General features: G+C 44.0%; 1 pseudogene; it reads right to left on the bottom strand.

Annotated features, from left to right (window-relative positions):
- LOC145537736 (MYND-type zinc finger-containing chromatin reader ZMYND8-like) overlaps positions 1–17,115 on the bottom strand; it is a 45,739-nt pseudogene that overhangs the window by 6,312 nt on the left and 22,312 nt on the right.

A 17,115-nucleotide genomic window follows, 5' to 3' on the forward strand; every position in this document is an offset into this window, starting at 1 on the left:
ATATTCTGGGAGGTGGTTCATGGAGGATCCTGCTGTGATTTATGTCGGAGAGTGTTTTGCCTATGTTTTCCTCTAGGAGTTTTATAGTTTCTGGTCTTACGTTTAGATCTTTAATCCATTTTGAGTTTATTTTTGTGTACGGTGTTAGGAAGTGTTCTAGTTTCATTCTTTTACAAGTGTTTGACCAGTTTTCCCAGCACCACTTGTTAAAGAGATTGTCTTTTCTCCATTGTATATTCTTGCCTACTTTGTCGAAGATAAGGTGTCCATATGTGCGTGGGTTTATCTCTGGGCTTTCTATTTTGTTCCATTGATCTATATTTCTATCTTTGTGCCAGTACCATACTGTCTTGATGACTGTGGCTTTGTAGTAGAGCCTGAAGTCAGGCAGGTTGATTCCTCCAGTTCCATTAAGCAAACATTATCCTCAATGGTGAAAAATTGAAAGCATTTCCCGTAAAGTCAGGAACAAGGCAAGGATGCCCACTTTCACCACTACTATTAAACATAGTTTTGGAAGTTTTGGCCACAGCAATCAGAGCAGAAAAAGAAATAAAAGGAATACAGATAGGAAAAGAAGAAGTAAAACTCTCACTGTTTGCAGATGACATGATCCTCTACACAGAAAACCCTAAAGACTCTACTAGAAAATTACTAGAGTTAATCAATGAATATAGTAAATTTGCAGGATATAAAATTAACACACAGAAATCCTTTGCATTCCTATACTCCAATAATGAGAAAACAGAAAGAGAAATTAAGGAAACAATAACATTCACCATTGCAACAAAAAGAATAAAATACTTAGGAATATATCTACCTAAAGAAACAAAAGACTTATATATATAGAAAACTATAAAACAGTGATGAAAGAAATCAAAGAGGACACAAACAGATGGAGAAATATACCGTGGTCATGGATTGGAAGAATTAATACAGTGAAAATGAGTATACTACCCAAAGCAATCTATAGATTCAATGCAATCCCTATCAAGCTACCAATGGTATTGTTCACAGAACTAGAACAAATCATCTCACAATTTGTATGGAAATATAAGAAACCTCGAATAGCCAAAGCAATCTTGAGGTAAATGTATTCTTTTTAATGCCTGAGTAATATTCCATTGTGTATATGTACCACTGCTTTCCTATCCATTTGTCTACTCATTGACATCTAGATTGCTTCCATATCCTGGCTATTATGAACAGGGCTGCAATGAACACTGGGGTATACATGTGTCTTTCAATTCTGGTTTCCCCTTTGTATCTCAATCCTCAGCCTGTGGATCTGTATGGAGACAGAAAGACTTATAAAGTGCATCTGGGCGTTTGTTGTCAATAGGGCTTGGAAGCTCCAGCTATCACGATAGGGTTAATGTCATGTGTTGAGTCAAAGAGCGGGAAGCCTGGTCTCTGCTCGCCTCCCCCAGATGGTTGTCAGTTGGTTAATTCAAATTCATGAGAAATTCTGCTTAAACAAACAAACAAACAAATAAAAAACAAATACCAGTGGTCCATCTTTTCTAAGAGATGCTCCAGTAAAAGCCATTTAAAGTCAAAAAGACCAGATTTTCAAAATAAATAGTACAGTGAGTGACCTACTTATGAACAGGTTCCATTCCTAGAGCATGTTCCTAAGTCCAATTTCTTTGTAGAAATCCAACAAAGTTAGCCTAAGCAACCAACTAACACAATCAGCTAGATAGTACAATACCAGGTATATCACTGCTGCTTTTATGCTTTCTTATGGACATCCTGGGCTTGAAATAAAGATACTGTAATACTGCACTCTGTACAGTAAAGCACACAAAGCACAACGACTTGTAGAGGATGTGTGCGGGTGACAATATACGCCAGGGAGGTGAACTAACTTACAGGATTAAACATGCAAACATTCACGTCTTTCAAAATTCCCAACTTGAAGGTTCACACATAAGACACTTCAGTTCCATTCAGCCCCTCAGTCATGTCCAGCGCTCTGCGACTCCGTGAACTGCAGCACGCCAGTCCTCCCTGTCCGTCACCAACTCCCGAAGTCCACCCAAACCCATGTTCTTTGAGTCGGTGATGCCATCCAACCATCTCATCCTCTGCCGTCCCCTTCTTCTCCTGCCTTCAATCCTTCCCAGCACCAGGGTCTTTGCAAACGAGTCAGCTCTTTGCATCCAGTGGCCAAAGTATTGGACTTTCAGCTTCAGCATCAGTCCTTCCAATGTACGCCCAGGACTGATCTCTTTAGCATGGGCTGGTCGGATCTCCTGCAGTCCAAGGGCCTCTTAAGCGTCTTCTCCAACACTACAGCTCAAAAGCTTAAATTCTTCTGTTCTCAGCCCTCTGGTTATCCCAATTCTCACATCCACACACGCCCACTGAAGAAACCATAGCCTTAACTAGACTGACCTCTGTTGACAAAGTGATGTCTCTGTTTTTTAATATGCTGTCAAGCTTGGTCATAACTTTCCTTTCAAGGTGCTGGGAAAGCTGGTCAATCACTTGTAAAAGAATGGAACTAGAACACTTCCTAACACCATACACAAAAATAAACTCAAAAAGGAGTAAGCATCTTTTAATTTCATGTCTGCAAACAGCATCTGCAGTGATTTTGGAGCCCAGAAAATTTAAGTCAGCCACTGTTTCCACTCTTTCCCCATCCATTTGCCAAGAAGTGATGCGAGCAGATGGCATGATCTTAGTTTTCTGAATGTTGAGCTTTAAGCCAACTTACAGAAAAATACATATGCATACGTGAATTAGAAAAAGACCTTATGGTTAACAATACCTCTGAGAAAGGGTGGAGAATGAAATATGAATTCAATCAAGACTGTAGATTTTTGTGTGTCTAGGCATCCATTTCACTTCGTTCTAAGAAGACATGTATGCACTGTTTGTAAAATGAGAAAAGAAAAGTAAAACAGCAAGCTGCAAATTAATTTTTAAAAATAATGCCAAATGGAACGTGTCAGACCTCTAGGATAGAGTGGCCAGGCAACCAAGGGGAAGTAAACAAATAAAACAAGGACTATTTTTCTCCTGTCCATGAGGCAAAAATAGAGCTGGTGCCATGGAGTGCAGAGTAGGGAGGCTCGGTACATTTCACAGCCTGTCTGTTCTGATATGTCGTCCTCTTGGAAGACTGAGGCTGCTGCTGCTAGCTTTGCTGCTGCTTCTGCTGGTGCTGCATCTTCTGCATGTGCCTCTTTTGGGAGGACGTTTGAAACTTACTTGATGAGTTCCACACAACCTGCTGCATGGCCAGGGCAGTCTCCTTTGGTAAAACTGGCCTCTGCTTTTTCACTGGGTTTCTCATGCTGCTGCTGCTGGTGGTGGTGGTGGTGGTTGCTGGGCCGTGACTGTGCAGACGGTGCCGTTGGCGGCCGTGACCCCAGCCGTGGAAGTTTGGGAGGATGAGTGGGTGAGGACCAGCATTTCGGGGGGAGACTGGCTGCCCATTGTTGTGGATGTTGGAGCTTCACCTACGACGGAAGCCAACACATGAAAAAACAACACAGAAAGTAGATGGGACTCAGGCTGACCTGCAGGGTCTCCAGGTCAGTGAGTTCTAGATGACCATCCCAGGCTGTCATGCCAAGGGCCTCCCCATGAATGGGCATATTCTTGCTTTATATGCTTAGGCCACTTCTTCAGCATGTGCAACTTCAAATATCAGACTCCTTGGGTTACTCAAATGTGGGCTTGCTCACATTTGAGAAACTTGTCAAGGCCTCTGAGGGACTGAGGCCAACATGACCCACCCCTTGGCCTGGAGTTGCCCACCTGTTAGTCGATGACCCACTGGCTGAACAGAATCGCTGCAAGTACCTTGTTTCACAGTTAGAGTTCAGTAAGCACTTTGAGAAAGACTTAGCCAAAGTCCGTCTGGTCATTAACAGGAATCCTTTGCTTGGACAGGAAACCTACAGAGCATGTACCCCAAGGAACCAGACAGCCTCCCAGTGGCCAAAGCACTGAATACCAATGAACCACCCAGAATGAAGAGTGTTCCCTTTCATCTCTTCTAATTCCTTCCCGAAGAGTCTCAGTGTGGTCCTGGCAGTCTTGACACCTACCACTCAAGGGAACTCCACACCAAGGACAGAACCATCCCCAGCACAATGGTATTTATGGAGACTTTAGAAGCCTTGCTTTCGTTTTGACTGTAGTTCTCCATTTTGCATCTTTTATGCACAGCACAAAATACTGTTTTCCCTACTGTGTGCTAGTTAAGTTTCAGTTCCAAATTGAGTTCATTTTTTTTTAAACAGCTGCTGCATCAGATAAAAAATATATACTAGGGCAATAAGTGAACAAGCAGGTTTTGGGAATGACAAAAATAATGACTACGAGTGGCTGAGTTTGAAAAATGCTGCCTTTTGGAGTGCATCTACTGGGAGAAAATGAGCTGTGAGAGTGGAGGGCAGGATTTCAACAGACAGCAGGGAAAATTTGGAAGAGAACAGTTTTAGCCAAGACATGCCCAGGAATAGGCAGAATTTTGGAGGGTGAGGTCAAGCAGTGTGAAGGGCTGGCCCGGGGGTGACCACAGGAGTGTTCATCTGTAAGCGAAGGGGTCCATTACGACTGCAGGGGCCCCAGGCACTGGACAGATGAACATCCATCCCCAGAGAGGATTCCCTCGGGTTCACACAAAAAAACACGGATGCAAGTCAGCATCCTTGGTCTCAGACGATGTGCCTGGACATAAAACTAGGTTTAATAAGGACTGAAAGTGAGTTCGCTCCGTCGTGTCCAACTCTTTTGCAACCTCATGGACTGTAGCCCTCCAGGCTCCTCTGTCCATGGGATTTCCCAGGCAAGAATACTGGAGTGGGTTGTTATTTCTTTCCCCAGGGTATCTAACCAACCCAGGGAAAGAAACCTGGGCCTCCAGGATTGCATGCAGATTCTTTATTATCTGAGTCACCAAGCAAGCCCTTAATGACAACACCTTTTTTGGGGGGCTCAGCATGCTTCCACTGCATGACTCCATGCCTGTCATTTTTAGATTTCTGTCACCCAGAAAAGACGTGAGTTCTTGATTATTCTAGGGGAAATTTTCAGTTAACTGTTGTTCTAGGAAAACCAAGGAGTGTGAAAGGAGAAGAGTGCTGACAGGCTGACTTTTCCACCCGAGGGGGGAGGGGGTCTTGGTGGTTACACAACTGACTGGCCCTCTTGCTCCTCCGGGGAAGAATTCAGCCCAAGTCCTGGGCCAGAACACAGGGTGGGACTGAGAGAAGATCTCTACCTAGAGTGAGGTTGCCCCCACCCGTTCCCAGGACAACCTTTCAGATATCGGTCACAGCCTCTGCCCCTTCCCCTTGCAGGGGCAGAAGTGGCTTTGAGCTTGCCCCTTTTAAAAGGCAGAGATCCCACAGGCAAGGCTTCTAACTTGCAAAAGCAACGTTAGTGCCTCTCTTTTCTGCCATGTGGTTAAGAAACATACTGTCCTTGTGGATAAGCTAGTCTGATACCTTCTTGGGCAAAGGGCAACCACAAAAAGGCCCTTTCTCTCTCTCATCTTGCAAAAGCAAACAACTGGCTTTGTAGAGTGGTAACTTCTCTGAAAGAGTCCCATTCGGGCTCTTTTTCAAATTAAAATAACAAACAAACAAACAACAACAACAAAGCAGGAGTATGCAATCTGAAAACTTTCCAGGCTTGACACACTTTGGGGGAGTTTTCATTTAGTCACTAAAACGCTTTAATTTCTAAAGGATATGGAAGGTTTACTGGGACGGTGGGGAGGAAGAGGAAAGGCCATGGAAAATTCCATTTGTCCTAAAAATTTTGGAGTATATACTCACCTGCAGTCTCAAAAAGAAGTGACTTTCTTAAAAGTCAACACTCCAAAGGTGACCCCACCCAACTAGCCTACTTATATCAGACTTAGGTTACTGTCTTGTACATTAAAAAAGGACTTTTTCAGAGAAGGCTGGAAACGACTGATATGACACATATCATAAGTGGAGTCAAGGTCCTGAAGCGAGCTCCATTAGCCTCTGCTCTGGCATCTCTAGCTAGAAAAGCCATCTTTCGATCTGAGGATTCAGTTTCTCTGTATAAGCTGCACTTCTAACTGAAGATCACTTGGAGGTCACCAAGCACTCTTCAAAGCACCAGTCACTTAATAAACACATAAGTGAAATCACACCTTTTAAAAGATGCTCAACTGCAGAGTCTGACATGAAGCCAATTCTTCAAAACCGAAATCATCCTCAGGTGGCTCTGGATTTCAACTTCTGTGAAGTTCCTCTAACTGACCTATTGTTTCAGAATCATCCTCTACATAAAATTCCCACCACGTTCAGAGGATCCTAGAGAAACTTCCTTCCGACACCAGTGAGAGGAACAGCTCAGCTTCATTTTATCACCTGGAGTGCCTTGTATTTGGGGGGGGGGCATGAGCTCTTTTAAAGCACTCATATGTTTTTTCCCTTTTCATTTCAACTGCAGGAAGCTCAGGGCCAAAAGGGAAGAGTGACTCTGCTAATTCTGAAGGCTGACATAGTTATTTCTGTATGTAAAATTTCCCTACATCTCTCACTATTTCATGTTCATTTTTCTCGGTGTCTTGATTTCCATTTTATCAGTATATCTGAAATCCTTTCTGGAAGCAGTGAAAAAATCCACAACTAAACAAACAGTCGACTTCAGAAAGAAAGGAATAGTTTAAATCTATCACTCATAGGAACACTGCCATCTGGGACCCAACAATTCCACAAACTTCATGGAAAAAATGCTACTCCTGTTGCAGCATTCTGCAGCATCAGAAGTGGTCCCTCAAACCGCAGTCCACACAGAATTGGATGTTTCAGATGCCACTCATAATTTTAAGGGATGAGGTGGTGATCCATCCTTCCTGACCGACTCAACTGCTCTCTATCATCCTACCCTGCATCACTGAGAGATATTCCATCCTCTTTCAATGAATTCCAGGAACTGAGGTTCAGCAACAGTTCACAATGATACAAACACAGAGGAAAAAAGCTCAAAACCCATCCCCCCTCCTGCTTTAAGCAGTGAGACTAAGAAAACCCCAGGGCACACACAACTGAGAAGATGGGTCCTATCAGAAGCTGCCCGTTGTCTGTTTTGTCACTAAGTCGTGTCCAGCTCTTTTGTGATCCCATGGACTATATAGACCACCAGACTCCTCTGTCCATGTAATTCTCCAGGGAAGACTACTGGAGTAGGTTGTCACTGCCTTCTGGGGATTTTCCCAATCCAAGCATCAAATTTTCGTCTCCTGCATTGGCAAGCAGATTCTTTACCACTGAGCTACATAATTAAAACTGGCTATCCGTGTATGTAACTCACAAAGTACAAGAGGTTTTATGGCTACAATCTCCAACTTGTTCTTAGGCCATGTTTCTCCTGGGCTCTTAATTAATTCTTATCTTTCTTGGGCATATCAACAGCCACTTGCCAAGCCAGCGGAGAAATTCACTGACTGCTTCACCAATGGGCCAAATATCTTTTAAATCATTCCTATGTTCCACTGGTATGGATCTAACAGAAGCAGAAGATATTAAGAAGAGGTGGCAAGAATACACAGAAGAACTGTACAAAAAAGATCTTCACGACCCAGATAATCATGATGGTGTGATCACTCACCTAGAGCCAGACATCCTGGAATGTGAAATCAAGTGGGCCTTAGAAAGCATCACTATGAACAAAGCTATTGGAGGTGATGGAATTTCAGTTGAGCTATTTCAAATCCTCAAAGGTGATGCTGTGAAAGCGCTGCACTCGATATGCCAGAAAATTTGGAAAACTCAGCAGTGGCCACAGGACTGGAGGAGGTGAGTTTTCGTTTCAATCCCAAAGAAAGGCAATGACAAATAATGCTCAAACTACCGCACAATTGCACTCATCTCACAGGCTAGTAATATAATGCTCAAAATTCTCCAAGCCAGGCTTCAGCAATACGTGAACTGTGAACTTCCAGATGTTCAAGCTGGTTTTAGAAAAGGCAGTGGAACCAGAGATCAAATTGCCAATATCTGCTGGATCATCGAAAAAAGCAAGAGAGTTCCAGAAAAACATCTATTTCTGCTTTATTGACTATGTCAAAGCCTCTGACTGTGTGGATCTCAATAAAGTGTGCAAAATTCTGAAAGAGATGGGAATACCAGACCATCTGACCTGTCTCTTGAGAAACCTGTATGCAGGTCAGGAAGCAACAGTTAGAACTGGACATGGAACAACAGACTGGTTCCAAATAGGAAAAGGAGTACGTCAAGGCTGTATATTGTCCCCCTGCTTATTTAACTTCTCTGCAGAGTACATCATGAGAAACGCTGGGCTGGAAGAAACACAAGCTGGAATCAAGATTGCTGGGAGAAATATCAATAAACTCAGATATGTGGATGACACCACCCTTATGGCAGAAAGGAAAGAAGAACTAAAGAGCCTCTTGATGAATTTGAAAGAGGACAGTGAAAAAGTTTGCTTAAGGCTCAACGTTCAGAAAACTAAGATCATGGCATCTGGTCCCATCACTTCATGGGAAATTAATGGGGAAACAGTGGAAAGAGTGTCAGACTTTATTTTTTGGGCTCCAAAATCACTGCTGCTGCTGATTGCAGCCATGAAATTAAAAGATGCTTACTCCTTGGAAGGAAGGTTATGGCCAACCTAGATAGCATATTTTAAAGCAGAGACATTACTTTGCCAACAAAAGTCCGTCTAGTCAAGGCTATAGTTTTTCCAGTGGTCGTGTATGGATGTGAGTGTTGGACGGTGAAGAAAGCTGAGCGCTGAAGAATTGATGCTTTTGAACAATGGTCTTGGAAAAGACTCTTGAGAGTCCCTTGGACTACAGGAGATCCAATCAATCCATCCTAAAAGAGATCAATCCTGGGTGTTCATTGGAAGGTCTGATGTTGTAGCTGAAACTCCAATACTTGGCCACCTCATGCGAAGTGTTGACTCATTGGAAAAGACCCTAATGCTCGGTAGGATTGGGGGCGGGAGGAGAAGGGGACGACAGAGGGTGAGATGAGTGGATGGCATAACCGATTCGATGGACATGGGTTTGGGTAGACTCCGGGAGTTAGTGATGGACAGAGAGGCCTGGCGTGCTGCAATTCATGGGGTCACAAAGAGTCAGACACGAATGAGCAACTGAACTGGACTGATGTTCCACTGTAGGGTCTACCAACATGTCTGGGGTGTCTCAAGTTTGAAAGAAGCCACTGGTGGTTCAGTCCCTAACAGCAGTAAAGGGAGAACTGCTAAGACTCAGGCAACAGTTCACAACTAGGTGAGATTTAGCTTTGTCAAGACACTTTTGAAGTCCTCCACTGGGTAGATGCTACTGACAGCCAGTTGGTAAAGACCAGGGATACTGCTAAACATCCTTCAATAAACAGAACAAAGAACTGTCCAGCATAAAATGTCAATAGCGCCAAGGCTGAGAGGCCTTGGGCCCATGTCAGCTAAATGCAAATATGGCAGAAAACAGGCTCTGGTGCGCATCATACAATGCCCCTTGGATTTCTACAGACCTGAAGAAGAACTCAGCAGTCTGGTGCCGCTCACCCGGAAAACCTTATACTCTAGTAAGAAAATGTATTTTGAGATGCCTGGGCAGTGTGAGGGGAGGTAAGGGAGAATAAACTCATCAAGGTCTTTGAACTGAACGCTTTTCTCCATTTCAGCCCTGTCCAACGTCTTAGCATTGATAACCACTTGAGGCATGTAAGTGAACATATTCGAAAGGAAACTGCTTAGGTTCAAAATGACCTGACTGCTGGAAGCACCTATTACTTTCTAAGAGACTTCTTCTCCTGTGCTCAAAATCAACCACATTGGGTATCAAGAAGGTTAAAGGTAGGCAGGCCCAGCTCAAGTCCTTGTCCTGCTCAGTAACTAGCTAGGTGACTTGGAGATACCCCAAGCTTTGTTGTGCACACTTCATGGTGTCTGAGGGTGACATGACATATGATAGTATAAATGGCAATGTGGCATTCTAAAACCAAATCAAGAAAGCAGAAACTGATACAGTCACTTACCCTCCTGCTTGGGAGATGTTTCTTTGGGTTCCTTCCTAGGTTTTCGACTCTCCAGTGCAGAAAGGTCTTCTCTTAAATCTGTGACCAATCCGCTCTCTGAATCAGAATCCAGGCCCAAATGCACTCTTGGGGAGTCAGTCTCACCTTTTCCCTTCAGCTTATCCTTTGTGGGATGAGGAAAGAATTTTGCTTTGTCTGAAAAGTCCTTCTCAAGCTGGGGGCTCATCTTCTCCTTGACTGATCTTGGCTTTCTCACTGGCTGGTGACATGCTTTCAGCTCCTCTTCTATCTCTACTGGGTTTGCCAATTTGGACTTTCTCCTTTTATTTTTTTTTTTTTGAAAGCAGATGGCTCTTTTCCCATCTGAGACAACTCTGTGTCTTCAGCAACTTCTGGCTCATTCTTGGACCTCTGCTCCTCATCACTGATAGGGTCACTTTCGCTACTATCTGACTTTTCTGTATTCCTGGAATCGCTGGGCTTGACAGTCATATAAACACCTTCTGAGATTTCATTTATGCCTACATTAAAAAAAAGAAAGAAAGAAAACAGGATGTAGCATGCTCACAGAAAAAGGAGCAGGACCAGAAAACCACAAATATTTAACATGCTCAATGCTGAAATTTAAAAAAAAAAAAAATCGCATTGCCTCACACTGGCCTGGTGGCATTAGCAGTAGACTTAAGTTGCAGGTGAATACAAGTGACAAATGGAACTTGCCTGGAGAGTGTTTCAGTTACTGACATTCAAAAATGACATCGGACCAAACCACGTGCATTTCTAATTTATACAGAGCTCAATCTTGGCAGCATAGGTAAGTACTGGGAAACATAGAATGGGAGGGATGGAAGGGAACACTACACCGGATTTGTTAAAACTGATCAATTTTCAGTTCAGTTGAGTTCAGTCGCTCAGTCTCGTCTGACTCTTTGCGACCACATTAACAGCAGCACTCAAGGCCTCCCTGTCCACCACCATCTCCCGGAGTGCACCTAAACTCATGTCCATTGAGTCGGTGATGCCATCAAACCATCTCATTCTCTGTTGTCCCCTTCTCCTCCTGCCCTCAATCTTTCCCAGCATCAGGGTCTTTTCTAATGAGTCAGCTCTTCGCATCAGGTGGCCAAATATTGGAGTTTCAGCTACAACATCAGTCCTTCCAATGAACACTCAGGACTGATCTCCTTTAGCATGGACTGTTTGGATCTCCTTGCAGCCCAAGGGACTCTCAAGAGTCTTCTCCAACACCACAGTTCAAAAGCATCAATTCTTCAGCTCTCAGCTTTCTTTATAGTTCAACTCTAGCATTCACACATGACAACTGCAAAAGCCATAACCTTGACTAGACAGACCCTTGTTGACAAAGTAATGTCTCTGTTTTTAATATGCTGTCTAGCTTCATCATAACTTTCCTTCCAAGGAGTAAGTGTCTTTTAATGACATGGCTGCAATCAGCATCTGCAGTGATTTTGGAGCCCAGAAATATAAAGTCAGCCACTGTTTCCTCATTTATTTGCCATGAAGTGATGTGACTGGATGTCATGATCTTAGTTTTCTGAATGTTGAACTTTAAGCCAACATTTTCACTCTCCTCTTTCACTTTCATCAAGAGGCTTTTTAGTTCTTCTTCACTTTCTGGCATAAGGGTGGGGTCATCTGCCTGTCTGAGGTTATTGATATTTCTCACAGCCATCTTGATTCCAGCTTGTGCTTCTATTTTACAGATTAGAAATAAAAGAGGGCCTGAGAAATCCCTTGTCCTGGGACACAAAGAAAACCAAGACAGAGAGGCGAGGCTAGAGACATGGATTCTTGAGTCAACAGTTGGGCTCTTCCCACATATTTCCAAAGCGTTAAGTCTTTTACTCTTTCTGTCCATGACTCAAAGAAATAAGCCAAGCTTTAAAGCAGGGATTGCAAACTCACAGTGCAAGAGCCACGTGGGGCAAGCAGACGTGTTATTTAGGAAGCAATGATTTGACCTAATGCTTTCCAATCTTTCGTTATTTGTCGCTTTTAACTTAGAATGTGCGGCCAATTCAGAAACCCGGAAGTTTCACACAGAAATTAAGATTTTAGGCTTGCCTGAAAGAGCAGAAGACCTGGCCATTCTCAGTCACAGGGCTTCAAGCCTGGCTGGGGCTGAGAACTACTGTCCCATTTCGGTTGGGGGAGCACTGTCTCCAGGTCACCCAGCTGCCCAGCCCCCATCTTGCTCCCTGCCCTGGAGCAGAGTCAACCATCATTGTGCTTCTACTTTTTTTCTACTTGTAACTGAGTCCAGAGGAAAGGCACCCATTTCCATGTCTCAAGGAAAAGGAAAAACGATAAAACAACAGGAGTTTGCTACATATACAAGCAAAAATTGGCAAAAGTCTATTTCTAACAATAATTTCATTTAACCTGTTTGTATTTCCTACTCCCAATAGTGAGCGTCATCCATCTGTAGGTAAATAATCCGTTACCCTACAAGCTTGAAAAGAGGAAATCCCCATCAACTCTGTATTGTCTTCATTCTAGAGCAATGGTTACCATGAGTGGGATCACGGAAGAGAAAATCGTAAAAGGGCAAGAGCCACAAACAGCCCAGCAGGATCAGGAGTGAACTATATCCACCTTCTCCAGGGCTCAAAGGGAAAGAATCAAAAAATCCAATCTGGTTTGATTTCTGGATCTCAGGGCTGGTGCAGTTGGTAACTAATGTTCGGACCCAAGAATGACAAGCATGACCACATTTGCTTGGATACTGGAGCCCAAAGGAGGTGAATTCAGATCCTGCTCCTCTGCTTCTATTAGTTGTGTGACCCTGAACGGGTGGACTACCTCTCTGAGCCTCAGTTTCTTCCCCTGGACAATGGGTTTGATAACATTATCAACCTTCCAGGACAATCTTTGCACAGTGCCGGGGGGATAGGAAGTCCTCCGTAACTCCTTATTGACAATAACAAATCGAGGAGCTAGACTAGCTGCCTGGAAGAACCCAAGAAAGATATGGACTGCATAGTTCCTCCACGTCACTCAATGTCCTAACCAAATGGGCAATCCAGCAAGGAGTGCTTTGGTTAGACAGCCTAGGTGACATCCAACGACAGCTCCTTTCTCACCCAAAGGTCCAGAGCACCCAGTGACAAAGAAATCTGAAGATTCCTTTAAAAACTGTAAATAGAATGGCCACACGACCCAGCAATCCCATTGCTGGACTTACACACCGAGGAAACCAGAACCGAAAGCGACTCGTGTACCCCAATGTTCATCGCAGCCGTGTTTACAATAACTAGCACATGGAAGCAACCTAGATGTCCATCGGCAGATGAATGGAGACGAAGGCTCTGACCCATACGCACAATGGAATTTTACTCAGCCATTAAAAAGAATGCATTGGAATCAGTTCTAATGAGGTGGATGAAACTGGAGCCTATTATACAGAGCAAAGTAAGCCAGAAAGATAAAACACCAATACAGTAAATTAACACATATATATATATGGATCTTAGAAAGATGGTAATGATGACCCTATATGTGAGACAGCAAAAGAGACACAGATGTAAAGAAGAGACTGCTGGACTCGGCCGGAAAAGGCGAGGGTGGGATGATTTGAGAGAATAGCATTGAAACATGTATAGTGTGTGAAATAGATCACCAGTCCAGGTTTGATGCGTGAGACAAGGCACTCAGGGCTGGTGCACTGGGATGAATGACTCTGAGGGATGGGATGGGGAGGGAGATGGGAGGGTCGGGATGGGGAACGCATGTACACCCAGGGCTGCATCATGTGAATGTATGGCAAAAGCCACTACACTATTGTAAAGTAATTAGCCTCCAATTGCTATAAATTTTAAAAAAGAGGTAAAAAATAAAAAGAAAGATTAGAAAATATTTTAACTAAGTGATAATAAAAACACAGCGTATCAGAATTCATGAGATGCATGTCTAGAAGTGTTCACAATTTTAAATGCTTCTATTAAAAATGAATAAAAGCCTAAGGCAATGGAAAAAAGAAAAAACAAAAACAAAAACCTCCCTCAAAGCGTTCAGCAAAGGCTATGTATAGGAAAGGTGAGGGATAGGTGTGATTAGCTCTTGCAAATTTCTTGCTGTCAGATCTTATGTTCTTGAAGTAAGGTGGTGGTCAGCTAACTGTGTTCCTGTAATCCTTGAGGGAAGCAAATATTATTCCCTATTCCCTATTTCCTGAAAAGATAGGTCCCAAGCTTGACGTTCACCCTCCATGGTCCTGGTTGGGGGGGAGGGGTCCCTGTGCAGGCTGGTTTTTCTAGTCATGGAGCATTCATCTAGCACCCACTCTTGTTACTTCCAGCAGTGCTCAGTCCTAGGTAGAAGAGGTAATTCTCAGTTCTCTGTGCCCTCCTCTTACCAAGGCCCCCATACACTGCCCAGCCACCTTCAATGAGGGAGCCAGGTACCCAGCATGTAGCTGACCCTCAGCCTCCTCAGTCTACCCAGTTGGAGAGCTGGGTCCTGTACACTGTGACCCATGCAGATTGCCACAACCATTCGGTCATGGAGGTGGGGATGGAACACGTTGGCCATTGCTTTCAAACCTGGTCCAGACCAGTCAGTGGCTTCAGCAAGGGCTCTGGGACTCTGCAAGACACAGCCTGTTCCCAAGCTCCACAGTTCATTCCCCATCCCAAGGCCCAAGGGCCTAGAGGGCTCTATGGGAAGGCTGTAATATATCTCACTACACTCTGCTCAGAGGCTTTCTGTTGGTGGTATTGGGGTTTGTAACGCCACTGAAGGTCTTGGGCTGAGGTCTGCAGCACCGTTTTCCACCCTGCCTCTATTACAGTATCTTCCTTGATGAGCTTATTCAACCTGGGACTAAAAGTTGGTAACTTGGACCATCACGGACCATTTCCAGTAGCCCAAGAACCACATTCTACTCTGTTTCTATAATGAAGGGATTTCAACTTCACAATGTCATGTGATGTAAAAGATTTCTTCTTCCTCTAACTGAAATATTTAACTTAGAATAATGTCTCAATGGATATATATTGCAAACGAGGCTACCATTTATTTATTCACTGCTGGAATTATACTTGATGTGTAAGGTGATTGAAACAATTATCATTGGGGTATAGTTGCATTACAATGATGCTTTAGTTTCTGAGTACGTATGTCCAAGTGAATCCATTTTAGGTGTACACATATCCCCTCGTTTTTGGATTTCCTTCCCATTTAGGTCACCACAGAGCAGAGTCGAGTCCCCTTGTTCTTTCACTTTTCTCATACTGTAACATTTTGGTAAATGTTAACTGGAGGTTAATTACTATACAATATCGTGATGGTTTCTGCCATGCATCGACATTAAGAAGCCGTAAGTATATCGGGGTCCCACCCATCCTGGAGCCTCTCCCACATCCCCTCCTATGCTATTTTTCTGGGTTGTTCCAGAGCACTGCTTTGCATTCCCTGCTTCGTGCCAAGGAAAATCTGAAAGATGATTTTTCTGTATGAAATATGTAATTTTCTTTATCTCACATGTGAGAACATGGGTGCAGATTTTTCTACGTGAAATAGGAAATATGTACTTCATGTTTGAAAATCTACTTGTATAATTTTTTCATCATATATGGAATCTTGTCTGTTTCACATGTGGATATCTGTGCACACTTTTTCCTACATGAATGGGGAATTCCAGATAGTTCAGATATGAAAAGTTGAGCATATGCTTTCCTGTCTGACCTCTGAAGTTGTATCCATTTCCTATGTAAAAATCTCAATGAAATTTTACTGACATGAAGTATGCAATTAAGATATGGGAACCAACAGGAAATTGGAATTCTATTTCATAAAAGAAATTCTGGGCACCACTGTTTCTTCATGAAATACTTAATTCTTTGTATTTCTTACATAGAAAACAATGACTGTCCACCATGAAATAGGGAGATCTCTGTATTAACTGCATCAAAATCTAGGCACTAATTTTCCTTCATGAAACTTGAACTTCTCTATATTTCACATCTGATAATCAGAATGAACATTTCCCTACGAGAAATAAGGAAATCTCTGCATTTCATGTAAACCATTGGTTCTTCAGTCTCTGAAACACCTGTTTGCATTTGTGTCCCTGTGTTTTACATGTGTGTGTGTACACATATGTGCTTGTGTCACCTGTTCCTGTGTGTGTGTGTATGTGTGTGTGGCCTAATGTAGGTGCTCAGTGTGAAACACCAGACATCCTAGGAGGCAGAGTGTGAGCATTGCATCTATCCAGGCACTTAACGTGAGTGTGCCCACGTTAGCTATGTGGCCGAGAGGAAGAGAGTAAGCGATGGTCAGGAGGAGCACTTTACTCCACTTGAAACACTTGCAGGAGGAGCTCTGCTTCTCTGGGAATTGCATCCGCAGGAGCACATCCTTAGCCGCTGGGGTGCCTGCTTTAAGCCGTGGGCCAGGGGAAAGGCCAAGAGCTGACAGACAGCAGGCCAGGGGCTCCAGGGTGGTTTGGCTTGGGGCTGCATTGTGGGGCCCAAAGAGCGAGCCAAGGAAAGTGTGCTGCTTCATCCTCAGAGTATGGCTGCATTCCTGACACTGCTCAAGCCTAAGGCACACGGTTAGGGACGGACTCTGCAGGCAGTGAACTTTGGTGAGGTCAGCGGTAACAGCGCCTCCCCCGCCGATCCCCACCCCCCACCACACCCACCCACGCTCTGCCCGTGGCTTGCCGTTTAGATCCAAGGTGAGCACCTGTGTCCCTGACGTACCCACGAAACTTGTGTCACCTGTGTGAACCCCTGAGCACACAGAGTCGCCCGCTTCCCCAGTGGCAATTTCAAGCTTGACGGTGGCTGCAGTGTCACCTACAGATTCCTTGCCTTCAACTCCAGCTGGCCTGGCTTGCCCAGTCGCTGGTCTGGCACATCTATACTGTTGGTCAGGCAAACGGCTTGTGTGGACCGGCGCACTGTGCACTGAGCCAAGTTGGGCCCCTGCATGCCCAGAATTCCAAGGGGTGTGTCTGTCCCGTGAATGAACGCCTTTTGACTCCATTTGATTGGTCCTGTGATGAGGTCTGGAGGTCAGGGTATAGAGTTCAGCTCCTTCCCGCCACCATATTACCCGTGCGTGGTGGCAC

Source organism: Giraffa tippelskirchi, chromosome Y (assembly GCF_054371585.1).
Source record: "Giraffa tippelskirchi isolate mGirTip1 chromosome Y, T2T-mGirTip1v1.2.pri, whole genome shotgun sequence".
NCBI lineage: Eukaryota > Metazoa > Chordata > Mammalia > Artiodactyla > Giraffidae > Giraffa > Giraffa tippelskirchi.